The 16,995-nt window shown below is 38.6% G+C and overlaps 2 long non-coding RNA genes across 3 annotated transcripts; both read right to left on the bottom strand.

The window, feature by feature from the left end:
* Window positions 1-570: 570 nt before the first annotated feature.
* Window positions 571-8,429, bottom strand: LOC125145292. Of its 2 annotated transcripts, none has more exons than XR_007143635.1 (4): window positions 7,919-8,429; window positions 7,463-7,636; window positions 7,236-7,313; window positions 571-2,019 (listed from the first exon to the last, which is right to left on the bottom strand). It is a non-coding gene; the product is annotated as an uncharacterized LOC125145292 (long non-coding RNA). The 2 variants fall into 2 exon arrangements; XR_007143634.1 differs by having other exon boundaries at window positions 7,463-7,684.
* Window positions 8,430-8,463: 34 nt separating this feature from the next.
* Window positions 8,464-15,146, bottom strand: LOC125145295. Its single transcript, XR_007143639.1, has 5 exons — window positions 15,004-15,146; window positions 13,158-13,256; window positions 9,178-9,655; window positions 8,979-9,078; window positions 8,464-8,837 (listed from the first exon to the last, which is right to left on the bottom strand). It is a non-coding gene; the product is annotated as an uncharacterized LOC125145295 (long non-coding RNA).
* Between the last annotated feature and the right edge of the window lie 1,849 nt (window positions 15,147-16,995).

Raw genomic sequence — 16,995 nt, forward strand, 5'->3', positions numbered from 1 at the left:
CTACAGATGTTGGTGTGTTTTGTTTGGCGGTAGAAAATGAATGAATGAATAATTCAGAAAGGTGTTTCTACTTTCAAATTCTGAACAGAAACAATATTTTAGTGTCTCCTGTCTCCTGTGTCCCACAACACTCCTCTTTAGTCAGAAACCAGCTAAAGTGGAAGACAATAATGTTTAATACAATTCTGTATAGTAAGAAATAAAAAATGTGTGAGAATAAGACGATGAGGTTGAAGATCGTAATGAAGAACAAGAAGTTTATTCCAGCATAGCAGTGACAAAATACATGAAGTACTTTGGGTTCATCGGAGTCGGTAAGAACTCAGAGCAAATCCTGCTCAAGCATTTTATACAGTTTTCCCTTCTGGTAATTTAAATGAAGTTCTGCTTTGAATGTGTATTGAGTGTAAGAACTGAATGTCTCCCAAATGGCTGGGCAACACATTGTTATTTAACCAGATGTCTTTAAATGTTAATCGTGGTCACGTACACCTTGTCTTAGTATTGTTACAGTTGTTATCAACCAAATGGTCACTTTAAATGGTAATCACGGTGACGTAGACCCTTTGTTCATGATGTCCTGCTGCCGCTCCCATACTAACGATTGAATCAAGTTTATATGCTTAAAGTCCTAAACGTATTATCTTATGATACTTAAACCTTTTTTGGAATGAGCTCTTTTAGATGTGTACATTGGAGTGCAATTTGGATGCAGTTTCTGTAATTTCTTACAGTCCCCCTTTGATGCTTTTGGCCCTGAAGCATCACATCACTTCCTTAATACAGATCACACCTCCCAATTTTGGGCAGGTGCCCAGTGGCGGTGAAGCCCTGCCTAGGATCTTCTTACCCGTCATCGAAACCTGTAAAATATTACTTGGGTTTGCAGCAGAGACATTCAGAAACCATCTCAGCCAACGGGAACGTCCCACATTGATCATTGAATTATCTGCAGTCTGCCGTCTCAACATGGTACACATACAGCATAACATAATGCATTGACAAAGAATGTGAAAGATGCATACACAAACTGCAGTTTTGAAGGTTACATCCCAAATCAGATCAGAATAGGCAATAACCAAATCACCACCACGCATTTGTTTAGTCAAAACATTATCCTTTCCTACAAGACCTTGTTGAGCTTTGACAATATGGTCATCCTTTCTTTGCATTATGATATAATGACACTAACATATTATATAAAATATATTATATATTTTGGTAACTCAAATTCTGGGACATCTTCCTCAAAGACTAGTTGGTTGAATCCTCTGGATCCAATGACATTGTCTGTAGGGTGAAATTTACATATAGAAAGTAATATTTTCCTATGAACCAAGCTGTCTCTGGTATTATACAAAGTAAAGTATCATTAAACGGACAAAGTGTTAACATTTGGTTATCATTAGATAGAAAAGTGATCAAGAGTTGTGGTGACATGTTTTCCTGTTTAAAACTCTCTTGTAAAATTATTGTGGACATGCGTTAGATTGATTTCACAAGCCCCATAATTAGTTTGGGGTGCCCCAAATAATGGTTGTTTTTCCAAGTAAAACAAATGTAGTTGTCACAGCGTTCTCTTTCCAGTCCTCGCCATTCTCCCCATGGTATCTATGTGATAAACCTAAAAGTCCTTAAAGTCCTTCGTTTATTTTAATAAAATTCTGTAATATTCCCAAATTGTCCATGCTCAGAATCCTTTCAAAAAAAATTTCAAATGCTTTCAAATCCTTGGGATTATTTACTTGAAGATGTTCTCTGAGGAGGTGATGAACTGGTTGCAAAAACACTGTGATATCTCAGGAACGCTGTTGTCAAGAAGACCTTATACATTCCTGTTACACTCTCTGTTACACTGTTCATCTGGGTCTGGAGATCATGCTGTAAGGTTCACCAAGACCGGAACATGGATCCATTGTAGATAAGCACTTTGGGACAGTGTTGGGCACTCTTGTATCTTTAATGCTGTCACGAGAGCTGCCTTTCTTGTCCATTCCCACATCTTTATTTCTTTTTGATCTGAAAAACACATGAATTTACAAATTTATACCCCCCCTACCCCCTTTTTAAACACAACACAAAAAAACATTACAAACACATACAACATAAACTTTCCTATTTACATGGCCCTTATGGCTCAGCTTTTTATGATATTAATGGATCTATGTGGAATGATCTCTTACCAGGTTGTCGGTTTTTAGTTTTGTGATGTGAATCTCTGCCTAGTCTCTCCCTGAGAGCAGACCATGGGCCCTCATTTTGGTAATTCTTTACCACAATGTCATCACTACTTTCAAATTTGTGATGGTGCACATTCTGTCCAGAATGCATTTTGTTTTTCTGACTTTGCCAATTTTGTTGAGTAGTTTGGAGAAAAATAACAGGCAAGGAGTTACACAGATTCTTGAGCTCCTTTCTCAGTCTGTTTACTGTAGCCTGTAACTGGTTTAAATCCGTTTTGGTGCCTGTTCTCTTTAAGGGAAAATGTGCATTCCCTTGAAATATGTCCCTCTTTGCCACATGAATAACACACCAGGGTTACCAGAGGGTAGTCTTTCCTTTCTATCTCAAGTAGTGTAATTCTCTTTTTTCCAGGAAACCTTGCTGGCTCTATTCTTACTGAGGTTTTTAACACCTACTGCTGAAACAGGATGGGATCTCTGAGTTAGCATTGTTGTTGAAAAACTGTCATTTTAACAATGAAGTCATTATTATCAGAGAGATGAGTTACAAACATCGACACAGCAGAACGTGTGAGTGAGTCGCATTTGTTAATCAAAGCAGATTTAAAACTGACATTCGGTGTGATGTCAGGATTGCCACTGAAAGTTTTAAATGTCTCCAATAATCCCTCTGAAAATGCCATGGGGTGCTCCCCTTTCCTCATGTGCACATCCGATATTTTATCCCAGTCAACCAACATTACACCTAGGGCTTCAAGCAGTGCTTGTTTCCTCTCTAACTTATTGGCAGTTCTAGTTTTGACTTCCTGATTTAACGCTCCAGACAAAGTGTCAGGCAAACACACAGTTAACAACACACACGCATCACCATCTGTGAATTTGTAAATGTCAGCATATAGCTCGAAAACCTTTAGAAAGTCTAATGGATCTTGTTTGGCAGGATCAAATTTACCAATACTTTTAATCACAGCTTCTAGCTCATTGGGATTAAACCCTCTGACCATAGTAGAGGTCATTGGTTCCTCCTCTCCTTCACTAGCACGCATAGTTGTAGTCAAGTGAACTGGAGCCATGTGGAAACTAACTGTACAGTCAGAGTATTGACTCCTGACTGACTGAGAATCTCTTTCTGAGTTCTCGTCACTGTCTAACATTTCAGGAACCTGATTACTCCACATGCCACATACAGACATCTTACTGATGCTAGTTTCAGTTGTGGCATTTTTTTATCAGGAATTGACAAGCAGACTTTGCTTCCTCTAAATCTTTGAACAATGTTTCCACAGATGAACTAAGCATGCTGTTGTTAGTTTTAAGGCATGCAATCTCATCTCAGTTCTCAATAATATTCAATGAGCTATGCTGCTTGGCTCTGATTGGCTAACCGCTAGGATATGAGAGCATGACTATTCATTCACCCAGCGCAATAAGTAGCCTAGGATAGAGGAACTTTGTTTACAATCACCTGGAATTACGGCAGAATGGCTTCTTCAGGTATATTGACGTTCAGCCATCCTTGCTGTATGGGAAACTCACTGAGCTACACGAATTCTGTGGGCACCGTCTCAAGTGGGAGAGCTCATGAAAAGTAATGAGCTCGATCATTTCTACGTCACTCTGAGCAGCTTTTCTAACTGACCTGATTTCTTTTAAGTGGCTAGAACTGACAGGGGAGGTAACAGTTCATTTTTACATTCCCAACACAACACAAACACATATGGACATAACACATATCAAAAAATACAAGTAAAAACGGTTTTGTGTGGAAAGGCACCTTTAAAGTCTTTCTAGTGACCTTGTACGATGCAGGAACTGCTTGTCCTTTTTTGTTCTTCGGCATTTTAGGGTAATTTTCAAACTTAGAAATAGCCCACTCATACGGTTTTCAACCATGTTCTCTCTTCCATCAAATATTCCCTGAGAACCGTGTTTAGCGATGTACTTAATCAGCTGTTCCATTTTTACAAACTCACAGCTTTCCTTAAATCTTAGTCTTTAAACTTTACACAGTTTCTGTGACTACAAGCTATATAGTTAACCGTTAGTCTATTTATTCACAGCTCCAGTACTTCGGACGCAAATGAACAAAACAGCCACAATACGTCGGGCTTTTAAACTCAAAAGTCTCACTGCTTCGGACACAGACACACTCCGTCTGGTCTCGAGGTCAACTACAGTAACACTTAACACACAAATCACACTCACAAACACTCAAACAGTTTAAAATGTGAGTACATCGGACAAAACCACCGTACTTCGGGTTTTTGTTGTATTTTAAAACAGTCTTCTTAGCCACAGCATTTTTGGACTTAAAAAGTTAGTTTAACACTGTCACAGTACGTCGGACAAAACCACAGTACGGTGGGTTTCTTTGCGTTAAAACCTAACCGTTTACTTAACCACAGCACATGGACTTAAAACGTAACTTTAAAACACTTACAGTCCGTCAGACAACACCACACTACCTCGGGTTATTGCTTTAAACTCTACAGAGCCTCGGTGCGTCGGGCTCTTTACACTATCACTGTTTCACTTACTTTAGAATCTTAACAGAATTATAACAAACACACAAGTTTCAGTTACTTTAGAAATCAGCTTAAGCACTTTGCTTCAGTTACTTTAGAAACAACAATTCACATACAGCTCTGTCACCACACTGCATCGGGTTAATTCAGTTCCGTTAGAATCTTAAACAGAAATGTACAGAAGGCTTAGCAATAATAATAACTCCTCCTGCTTATGATCAATAAACTATACTCTATGTTCTATTCTACACTAAAACATTTCTTTTCTAGGTTTTTTTAAACGAGGGGGTTCCCTGAAGCGTAAAAGAAGAAAATACCACTTTTCTTACCTTTTCCCCACTTTTTTGCTGGGTGGCTCGCCAATGTAAGAAATGTTGTAAAATGCGGTTGTATGTTTTCGTCACCCCCAAATGTCCAGACAACAAATGATCGTGTGCCAATGAGAGCACATGTTGACGAAAGATAGAAGGAACCACAATCTGACAAAGAACATTCCACTCATCCGCGACGGTATTATTTCTATGCCATCTCCACATCAGTAGTCCATCTTTCAATAAAAATGAGACATTGTCGAGTGCAGGTTTCTCTGCCAATTTAAAGCATTTTACAAGTGAAACGTCATTAATCTGAGCTTCAATTAGTTTTTCACGAGTTACCGACAATATCACTGGGTCGCTCACCACTGCCTCATTCCCCTGATCACTGACCTGAAGCTTGTCTTCAGGCATTTCCTCAGTCTCCTGATCTGAATACAAGAAAGAGTCAACTTAAGACACATTACCATCTTTCTCTGATTGCACACGTGTTATCATGAAAGCAGTAAATACACTTGGATAATTCTGAAACAATTCATCAGAGCCATGCTCCGTCGACAGGATGTCAACTACCTCCAGCGAAGGTACCACTTTCCCTCCAGCCAAATCATTACCTAAAATAAAAGATACACCTTTCACCGGTAAAACAGGCTGTATGCAGATGAATACAGTGCACTGGGACTCTCATGACCTCCATGCTGAAACTCTGTCTAAGCCTACTGGATCCAACTGATGTTTGATCTGAAAAAGGCGAAACATCTGTGCACACAAACGACTGGGCGGCGCCCGTGTCTCTTAACACCTGCACTTCTACCTGATCTTCCTCCCTATCTGATAGTGATACACAAAAGAAATGGTTCGTAAACACTGTCAATTTCACCTTTATTCTGTACAGAAGGCGCACTCTGACTAACAGTATTCACAAATGCCACCTCTTTTGTTTGGGCCTGCTGCTTGCACTTTAGGGACAAACACTCTGCTATAACATGTCCTTTCTTATGACAGTAAAAACACTCACATTTCTTTTGGCTTTTCACCCCTCAGTTTGGGCTGCTGAACCTTCGACGGTGGCCTAAAAAACTCCTTTCTGCGATCACTGGCTGTAAAACGTTTCGGTGCGTGAGCACAAATTCGTCTGCGAACACCGCTGCCGGAGATAGTTGTTAATTTCTGTTCGTTCAAGTACAGTACCATCCTCTCGGGAAGATACTGTTTAAAATCTTCAAGTAACACAAGCTCTCTAAGTGACGTAAAATCCTCTGCTCTACTAGAAGCACACCATCTATCAAAAAGAATTCCCTTATCTCAGGCGAATTCAATGTTTGTTTGGCTTGTGATTTTCCTACAAGTACGAAACTGCTGCCTATAGGCCTCTGGGATTAACTCATAAGCTTTGAGCACTGCTAGCTTAATCAAATCATACTTTAGACTGTCCTCCAAAGACAGGGTTGAATAAACCTCTAAAGCTTTCCCAGCTAATTTGTACTGCAACAACAAGGACCATACATCTTCAGGCGAACCCAAAGAAGTTGCAATTCTTTCAAAAGCGTTAAAATAGCTATCCACTTCCGATTCACAAAAACTTGGCACTAAAGCAATGTGCTTGCCCACATCAAAAGTGGTTGAACTTGAATTAGCTGAATTGTCACTTTCCAATGAGGAGATCCACGGGACAGCGGAAACAGCTGCAGCCTTCGCCACCTCTATGTCCAACTATCGAAGCTTAACTTCTTTATCGGCTTCAATTTCGAGCTTGAGCACCTGTAGACGCAGATTTAAATCTGCCTGGCGGATTTGTGCCCTCTCCTGAGCCTCCATCTGGAGCCGTGCGATCCACACGCTCAACTGTGACTCCACTGCTGACCTTGGAGTGCTCGGTGAAAAGGGTACGAAAGGTGAAAGAGTTGCCCCAACTATAGCCTCAGCCTCTGCTGTGACTAACTCGCCCTCACCTTCACCAAATTCCCCAGCATCCTGCTCCTCACCAGCAAGATCCGCCCCTCTATCTACATTAGGCAAGCTTAAAACTCCGGAATTAACTAAGCAGTCAATTAATTTGGTTTTAATATTCTTTTTTAAAGTTTGTTTTGGAATCGCAATTTGGAAGTGGTTAGTTATTATTAACAACTCATCCTTCCTGCATTTATCAATCACCTCCTACGAGGGATTATCAACAAAACTCTGCAAAAAAGAGCAAGTATATACCTTTATACCTGGCCAGTAACACCGGATTGGCTCTTGGAGTGGTTTGTGTAATGATGACTGGCGGACAAATCGTCCAATCACAGGACCTGCAAGGTGGTACAGTGGAACAAGAGGGAAAGAGAGAAAGAAAACAATACGGGACTTAACAGAAACACAAAAAAGGAGAATAATTAAAACTAGTACAGTAATTGATGATAGTGTGATGACTCAATATCAGTCTGTGTCTCCCACTGACCTTTGACCCTTAGCTTATTCCTGTTTGGGCAGTGGCTGGGATGCTGGTGTCCCTTTAGCTGAGGAACATTTCTGACGTTTCTGACAGTGAGACGTGTCAAACCGTGTCCTCGGGCAGGTCGAGTTTCTGACAGTGAGACGTCTCAACACGCGTGTCCTCGGGCAAGTGATGTTTCTGACAGTGAGACGTGTCAACACGCGTGTCCTCGGGCAGGTGATGTTTCTGACAGTGAGTTATTTTAATTAGTTATATATTTATTTGTTTAATTTAACATAGTTACAAAATAGAACGTTTTTGTTCATAACACAACAAAATTAAAAAGTGGTTCCTTTTTATGTCTATTTTTGAAAATGTTTTGCTTTGTAAGTTTTTAATAAACACTGATTTGGTCATGATGAGTTTCAGTGTTATAAATAAGCTTAGATGTTTTGTGGGCATGTCCTGTGGGCCTGTCACCTTGTCATTGAGGTAGCTGATGAACAGGATGTTTTCGAGGTCCTGCACGCCGTCGGCCATGTCTAGGTCTCACAGTGAGTCTCCCAGCAGCAGCACATTGTACAACCTGGTGTATGCTCTGCAGAGCTCCCTCTCTTTTATTAAACGTGTGGATCAACTCGCCCTTAAATGCACATGCAAAACCCTGACACACACACACACACACACACACACGCACGCACACACAAGTGTCTGAGCTGAAGAGTGATTACGTCTTTGTTGTAGTCCATGTAGTTGCAGAAGATGAGCACGTTCGAGGAGAAGACACCATGTCCGATTATCACTTCCTCTAAAATATCTCCGACTCCAGCCGAGAAGATCGGCAGAGTGTGGTAAGATGCTCGGTGCAGTGGCTAACTGGCAGCAAAAGAAATGGTAAAACTCTGGAAAAATCCAAGGAAGTGTCTTTTTTATTTATGTGAGCCACCATTCTCAAACAGGTGTGAAAGAAGCCAAAGCAAAATCTCCATTGAAAATTTACCAAAAAAATTAAGAAATAAAAAAGACTATTCAAAGTACAACTCAACACAACAAAACACAAAAGGGAATAACTAAATTGTTGGCTACTGTTCCAACAAACACCCCTCTGTCCCTCTGCAACATTTCCTTTGTTCTTTATCATCCTGGTCCCCAGATCAAACGGACCAATCAGAACACTCCATTTGTTAGCAACACTATATTTTACACTTCACAGATCTTATCACTTTACAAGTCACACCACAATAAAATCTGTAATCAAAGGCATTATCCTTTACAAATCACCGAAATATCTACATACAAAAGATTTGTAATACTTGCATGCTTGATCAGACGACTCCGCCCCTTCAGGATGCTATAAAACTGGCTTCCTGTTGATGGGACACTCCCTTTTAGGCCTTTCCTGAATCGGTAAGACAAACATTCACATTAATACAAACATTTATTGATTTCGCCTTACTTTGGATGCTACTAGCAGTCACCATGGAATGTGAACCTTTCATGTGACTGCTTCAAAAGTAAAACAAACAAAATAAAAACTTACCAAACTGTAATGTGTCTTTATTTAACCTGAACTGTGTGTGCCACATCACAGAGGGACAGAGTTCTCCTTCAGCATGTCAAAGAAAGACCTTTAGCCTTCTCTAATACAGACACACACAGAGCATGATGTGAAGATGTAAACACACAGAGAAGTGCACTAACTATATTATATGGAACATGATGCATTGTGGGTAAAATACCTCAAAATGGTACCCGAATCTCTAACAGCCTGAGCCAGCTGGTCTTTCCTATTTCGCTGCTTGATAAACAAAGTGTGAGCTTACATCCACCTGACACACACACACACAGTTTTTCAAAGGCTGGTTTGTCACAATTCTGTTGAATGAGTAAGAAATAAAATGTAGCAGACTGAATCTGAGTGTTAATGATCATTAACACTCAGATTCAGTCTGCTACATTTCGAGCTGTCGATCTCAATGGGATAATAGTAAGCCACCAAATCTGACATCTGCGGAGTGAAAAATTAAATGAATTTTTAGTGAAGGAAATCAGGTCTCAAACAGAATCACGTGAGCAACGAAAAAATATCTGATTCCTCTTCTGTCTGCTTTTCTCTGTCAATGTTTTGTGTGAAACGTCATACACGTCATGAACACTGGTGGGTTTTTACCTTTACTTTACACTCCTCACTAATCAGAGTGGTGTTGTGAAGAATATCTGAGGAGGAAAAATAAAAATAATAAACCATAAAAACTGCTGATTTAATTACTTAATGTCATTTAACCAATCAGGAAGCAATCTGTAAAGAGCCGTGTGTTAATGCAGAGTCACTGCTGCAGCTCTGAGGGGATTGATTTAAGAGTTAACATGAAACCGTTCACACCAACAGAAAAAGTGTTGGAAACATTTATTCTGTTTACTCACTGTGTTGTAGGGCAGCGTTGCCCTTTATGAGCAAATCTGGTGAGTGTCATGTCAAAGTCAGAGATCACCTAACAGGGTTGTCAAGTGTCACGCATTGAGAGTGACAGTCACGCATTTTGGTCTTTTCTCACGCTCTCCCACCACACATCGTATTTCTCACACAGAAAAACTGTTTGACTATTTATCATATATTTAATAAGCCGCAGCGCCCAAAATGTATCTGTCTGCACCGCTGTCTCTATGGAACCAGGCAGGAATCAAGCGTGTCTCCCCTGGAGTTCTTAGTTGAGCCTGACACTTATCAGCCAATCAAAAAAAAAAAGAGGCTACACAATAGCCAATCAGAAAATAGCACTATCTGGGTAAGATTTAATGCAATAACCAATAAAAAAAACAATCACACACTAATTTGTATTTGGTTAAATTGCGCTCATTGATCCTTACCAAACACAAGTCCCCTATTATTTATTTATTTATTTATTTCTCTTTCTTTGGGTGTGGGTGTGTAGGGAGGGGGTGGGGGTTGTTGCGAGGGAGTTGAAGATGTCACGCTTGCTTATCTTCAAAACTTGAGAGCCCTGACCTAAACACACAAACACACACATATACACACACTTAGTGTAGCCAGTCCTCTTACTTGAACGTTTTTGTTTTCCCAGAGAAAACTGGAGCACCCTGAGGAAACCCACACAGACAGGAGCAGAACATGTGAAACTCCACACAGACATCAACCTGAGATCAGGTAAGGACAGGACTGTGCATGTCTGTGTGTCAATGTGTGTGTGGTGAGGAATTCACAAAGGTTTGAGGATAAACACGGAAACCAAACTTAAGAATCCCAAGTGACGGCTGTTTTCTCCTCTAACTGTTTAATTCTGATGTCTCGTTCTCACTCTGACTTTCTTCTCAATCAGTTTATGTCACTCCATCACTTTACAACACCAGCTGAGGGCCGCTGAGATGCTGGACCCTCAGAGATGTCCCAGCTTCCCTCACTATCACTGTCTGAAACATTGCCTGTTACCCAATAAGGCTTTATCCTCTCCTCATCCTCAGCAGGATCTGAACAGTCTGTACACACCGAGCTGATCAGTCAGACCTACTGGAGTCTAAGAGAAGGAAAAGGTTTGTTCTCCTCTTCTCCTTTCTCTGCTCAAAGTCTGTGGACCATTTTATAACACTGGATTTATTTTCCTCGTGTCAATCTGCCCTTCACACCTTCCTGTTACATAAAGACCAACATTACTCAGTCTTTCCTCTCAACAGGTTTTATGGGGATTTTTACAGCCAAGATGTTTTGCTCTTTGGAAAAAAATTTAATTGGTAGAATCACAAGCACAGGATTCTTCTTTTAATCTCCTAGCAGAGAAGTAAATTACCAACTTAACGCAAGTTATACATGGTATTGCACACACCATTATTGAGGATATTTGGAGCAATGTTACATGTAATTGTTAAACTTGATTCCCTTACATATACATTTGCTTTTAAGCCTAATTATTAATTTTGATTATGATGTGATTGTGACAGGGGAAGAGGTTTCAGGTTGGGGGTAAAGAGTTTTTTCTGTCACCACTTTTGAATAAAAAACAATATCAAGGCTATAAAACTTGTCAAAACTCCTCGAATCACAAAAGTATCAGTGAGAAGTTGAGAACACTCGTTTAAACAGTGCATACACTCGAGCTTGACTACACATCACATTTTTTACTTTATTGATACTGCTTTTAATCGTAATCCAAAGACCGGTCATCAGGTCGTTTTTTTTTTTTCAGCGACGTGTGGACGAATTCTTTCTACACACACACTATTTTATTCCTTGATAACAGACCGCTGCTAACTATAACACACCGTTGCCATGAAAAACAGAGCGTTGCCATACAGTATGGACACTCAGGATTCTAACCGTAGAGACGGAGAGCACTATTTTCTTTAGCGGAAGCAAAACAATTGTTCAGCAGTTTCGCATTGCAGCCACAGGCATATGAGACCTGTAACCTGAATAACAGTGCAAAGCTGCGGACTCGTTCTGAATATTTTAAAGCAGGGGCGTAGCCATCATTTAAAAAGTGCGGGGGACGAAATGTCTAGTGTTATCTGTTTTTTTCCAGTTAACCCTTGTGTGAATGACAGGTTTTATTTTTAATCATGATTTTTTTAATCATGCTTTATATGCCTTATGATTATAAAACAGAAAGAAAGAAAGAAAGAAAGAAAGAAAGAAAGAAATAGAACAGCTTGCCACTAGAACAGTACCCTTAAAAGGACATCTTTGTACCTTATTTAACCCCAAAAATTTATAGTTGTACATTAAGGTACACATTGGTCCTCTAAGGTAGTAATGTGTACCCTTTTGAGTATAAAGTACAAAGATGTCCTTATAATGGTACTAAGAGTATATTGTTTAATGTGATTTACCTGCACCTTATTATTAAAATGACATCTTTAATGTCACTATTCGTCGTCCTCGTCTCTGTCGTGTACATACAGTGACACATACTTGATAGTTAGAATTGTGAGAGTTAAACATGCTGTAAAATCTCAGTTCAACATTATCCTTATTCTTATTTGAAGGGTTTGATAACAAGAAGAGAGTTTATATAACGTTTGTCATAAGTTTTCCTTATAATCCTTTAAATTAAAACTTGATAATTATTCAACAAGAGCAACAGGCAGAGTTACTAAACATTGTGCAACACAATTCGGACACCATATGCCAACTTACACTGCTTGACATTTTTATAAAAAAAAAGGAGTGAAGCGTTTTTTGCCGCTTTGAGCTCATCGTACCCGAATGGTGGACCACAGGTGAGACTCGAGCTACAGTACTGGGGGCGCGTGATGATGACGTGACAAGTGAGTGATTGCCGTGAACGTCATGTATAGACTATCTTAAACTTTCTTGTCTCTTTGAATTTTAAATCACTCTGAATTTATATACATCACTCCATTAAAACCTCAACATGTGGTGAACACAACTCTCCACTAAAAAAGTGAGGGGGACGAATTTATTTTACAAAAAGTGCGGGGGACATGTCCCAGCATATAACAGCTGATGAAAAAGCAGAGACAATTGTAGATGAATATGAAGAGAGATTTTATATTAGTTTTTATTTTATACAAAACATTTATCTCATATTTTCGTCAACAATAATGCATGTTAATTTAGTCTTAGTCAGCGTTTTTGGACAGTGGTGCAGTCTGGTCATCGTCTCGGTCATGAAAAAAAAAAAAAAGGTTGTTGACGAACATATTTCGTCTCGTCTGACGAAATTAATACTAGTTTCCTGAGTACCTGCAGTGTAGAAGCTCCTGCTCTCTGCATGTTGCTGATGATGGTTTCCACTCGTCCTCAGTCTCTCATATGCACCGACGCATTGTTCAGCTCCGGAATCTGAAAACAGACAAACCTTTAACTCTATTAATCCGATTTATTTAAATGACTCAGGCACATCTTTATTGTAATCACATCACTAGATCCAGTGAAAGGAAATAAGGTTCTTGATCCTGGACCTGAGGTGTAGCACACATGACAACATACACGGCACTGACTGGATGTAAAAAAGCACAGCGGGAATAAAGGGCTGGTGTTCGAGAGCTGGATGAGCCTCTGATTCGGTTCTAACTGTAGTGCAGAATTTGCAGGTGAACAGAGATACAAAGTGTGAAGTGTGAGAGAGGACATGATCGGCTGCTCACCAATCAGAGCTGGAATATAAAAATCCTTTGTGTCTCCTGTTGCAATATCAATTACATGTGATTTAATGAGCTTCAGGATGAGCTCATAATGTAAAAGTGCACTAATGACAAAACTGCTGTTCTAGAGAATTAATTAACATCTGACCACCAATCAGAATGCAGCAGCCTGGTTTAAAATCTTATCTGACCTCACAATACATATCTGACCTCACACTACATATCTGACCTCACACTACATAATGTTAATCCCTCTCCACTGCTTCTCTCTTTCTACCCATCCTGAGGCATCCAGAAATTGTACCAGCCCCATTCGTCTTCCGTGCGATGAAGATTTTGGACCTCCACTGAGATGAGGCTGACTCTGATAATCTGTTCATCTAGAGATCTACCAGCTCCAGTTGGATTCTGCAATACTATAGAGGAGATGTGAACTCCATGTGATCTTTTGCATCAATACAGCATTTGTTTGACTGTATATTTATAATCACACCCTCCAGTGTCACCCATATGAGGATGAGGTTCCCCTTTGAGTCTGGTTCCTCTCAAGGTTTCTTCCTTTACCATCTAAGGGAGTTTTTCCTTGCCACTGCTGCCTGAGTACCTCAGACTTACTCATTGGGGATAAATACAAACACATTGTGAACTAGATATATCTAATATTAATCTTGAATCAGGGAGGTAACGGATTCTGATAACCTGTAATAGCACCTTATCATATTTTGTGACCGTGCTGTAAGTTTGTTTCTGTTGACATGAGACCTAAATCCTTTTTGGAGAACAATAACGAATTCCAGTATTTTATTCTGCACTGTATTACTGGATAACAATAATTCGAATGTATTAAAATTTGTTTAATTCAAATTTGGAATAATAATAATAATAATAATAATAATAATAATAATAATAATAATAATAATAATAATAATAATCTTATTGTTGTTATATATTTAATTTATATAATTAATTATTTAATTATAATTAATATATATAATTAACAGTCTAAAGCATCAGCATCTGACTAAATTTTTTTTAGCCTTAATTAATAAATGACTTTCAGGGTAGTTAAAAAAAAAGCAGTCATGAAAACAGAATGCAAAAGCATTTGAGTAACTTTGTTTTTTTAAGTACTGTAAATGAGTCTTTAGTTCAAAGCGCATGCAACTGTTTCTTTGCAGCACGACGGCACGCGCGTTGAATGTAATGTGCACGGCGCTTGGCGCGTTCTCGCAACAAAGATTTACGCAAGATTTTGCATTTACGCTGTTTACGTTGCGAACTTCTCTAGACGACCTATTTTAAGCTGCATTTTAGCAACAGCGCCCTCTAAGGTCACAACATACGATAGGTCACAGATTTCGGTGTCACACCTGATCATTTTGATCCAGATTAAACTCTTTGAACTTGCCCCTAAAGATGAGTCTTTACCATTTTAAACATCTTACCATTTTAAACATAATGATCCGAACTGTGCGCGTTTCTAGTCCTGAATAATCACAGTGTTTCCCCACAGGAAAAGAAACGAATTAAGCCTTTAATAAGGAAACCTGTGTGTAAATAAAACAACCACATCCAGAGTCAGGACAATTTAGTGACAGTCACGCTCAATGCGTGACACTTGAGAGCCCTTCCGACCAGTGTGAATACTGTATGTTCAACCATGTGCGGAAATACTGGAATGAACACAGTATTATAGCAGCAGTTACATGAGGTATTGTAAAGTATTGTGCAAAACAGCAATCGACTGAAATGTGAGACAGCATGTGCAAAAAGCAAAAACAGTGTGCAAACCAGCATGTAAACCGTTTGACATGATGGTGCTGTACATGGATGTACATTGGAAGAGTGTGTATTTGGTGTGGGTATATTTGTCTGCAGTCCATACAGTTGATTGTGCATGTGTGTGTATTGTGCTCATTACAGTTCAGTTCAGAATGTCCACATACTTCATGAAGCGGAATCCAACTGGAGCTAATAATCTTTAGGTGCTTCAGGATCCTCACAGAGTTGTCCTCATCTCAATGACGGTCCAAAATCTTCATGACAGATTCATGATAGATAGATAGATAGATAGATAGATAGATAGATAGATAGATAGATAGATAGATAGATAGATAGATAGATAGATAGATAGATAGATAGATAGATAGATAGATAGATAGATAGATAGATAGATAGATAGATAGATAGATAGATAGATAGGAACAATGTAAAATATAAATAAATATGTCAGTATATGTTCAACAATATATACAGTAAAGATATGGCAAGGAGTATGTGCATAAGAACAGTAATACAGCAAATAAGAATATGTGCCAGTTGTATAGACAAAGTACGATATGTCTAAGAAAAATGACAGTAAAAAGACAGCAGTTCAGATCAGGTTTATGTTATTATCCAGCTGGCAGATGATCCACGTTTATTTCTGAAGAGAAGAATCAGGTTCCTGTTACACTGCAGACATTACAGTTGTCTTCAGCGGCTTCAGGTTTATCAGTGATTTAAAGGAAATCTGAAATAAATACTGTGTGTAATTGTAGCATTTCCCAAAGTAATGTTCTCTCTTTCAATAACGCTCAGGAAAATGCTTTTAAAGAGATTCACAAAACTAAAACCTTTCGACCTGTTGAGTAAAGAGAAATTTGACAATTCAAGTTTGAATATTATTGTTTTAAGCAGAGGATGTATCTGGATTTGTATCTCCTGCATTTTCTATGTTGAGCCTAAAACATTTGTAACTATAGATAAAAGCATGGTTAAGTTTGTTTGACTTCAACACACACTGTTCTGTTAACTGTATAAAATATTGTGGTGACAAAATCATTTTGGTTTCTCATTCCTAAATTGAAAAATGAGGTTAATTAAAATTGATACTTGCTCCCAATTTTAAACAGGTCATAAAACGGCCACAGCAAATTAACTTTATGACTAATTTCACACCACAAGCTTCTGTCATATGGAACAATCAGATCATATTGTAGAAAAGTAAAGCTATTTTTAATCCTGGATCAATAATGATATGATTTCTGAACCTGATTTACGGAATGAAAATGGTGACATATATGAATCTAATGACCTACGTAATATAAGAGTGACATGCAGCCAAATGACTAGAATGTGCAATATAAGAGAAATATCTTAATTGCTCATTTTAATTAATTAATTTAATTAATTAATTAATTACTTTATAAATCCTAAAGCTAGAAAGAGCTTATCAGTCTGATCAGAACAGTGTTCCTGCAGGAATCAAACAATCGGGAATGAGATTGCCTTAATTACCTTATGACAAAGATGTAAAAAAAAAAATGAATGTATGTTATAACTAAAGCAGTGATCTCAGCATATAGCAAAAAAATTTGGACAAGTTTAATATTCATTTTAAAGTGCAATTTTCATTTTGTAATTAGGCCCAGAATAATATATATATCTTTTCTTTT

This window comes from Tachysurus fulvidraco, chromosome 8, assembly GCF_022655615.1.
Source record: "Tachysurus fulvidraco isolate hzauxx_2018 chromosome 8, HZAU_PFXX_2.0, whole genome shotgun sequence".
NCBI classification, from domain to species: domain Eukaryota; kingdom Metazoa; phylum Chordata; class Actinopteri; order Siluriformes; family Bagridae; genus Tachysurus; species Tachysurus fulvidraco.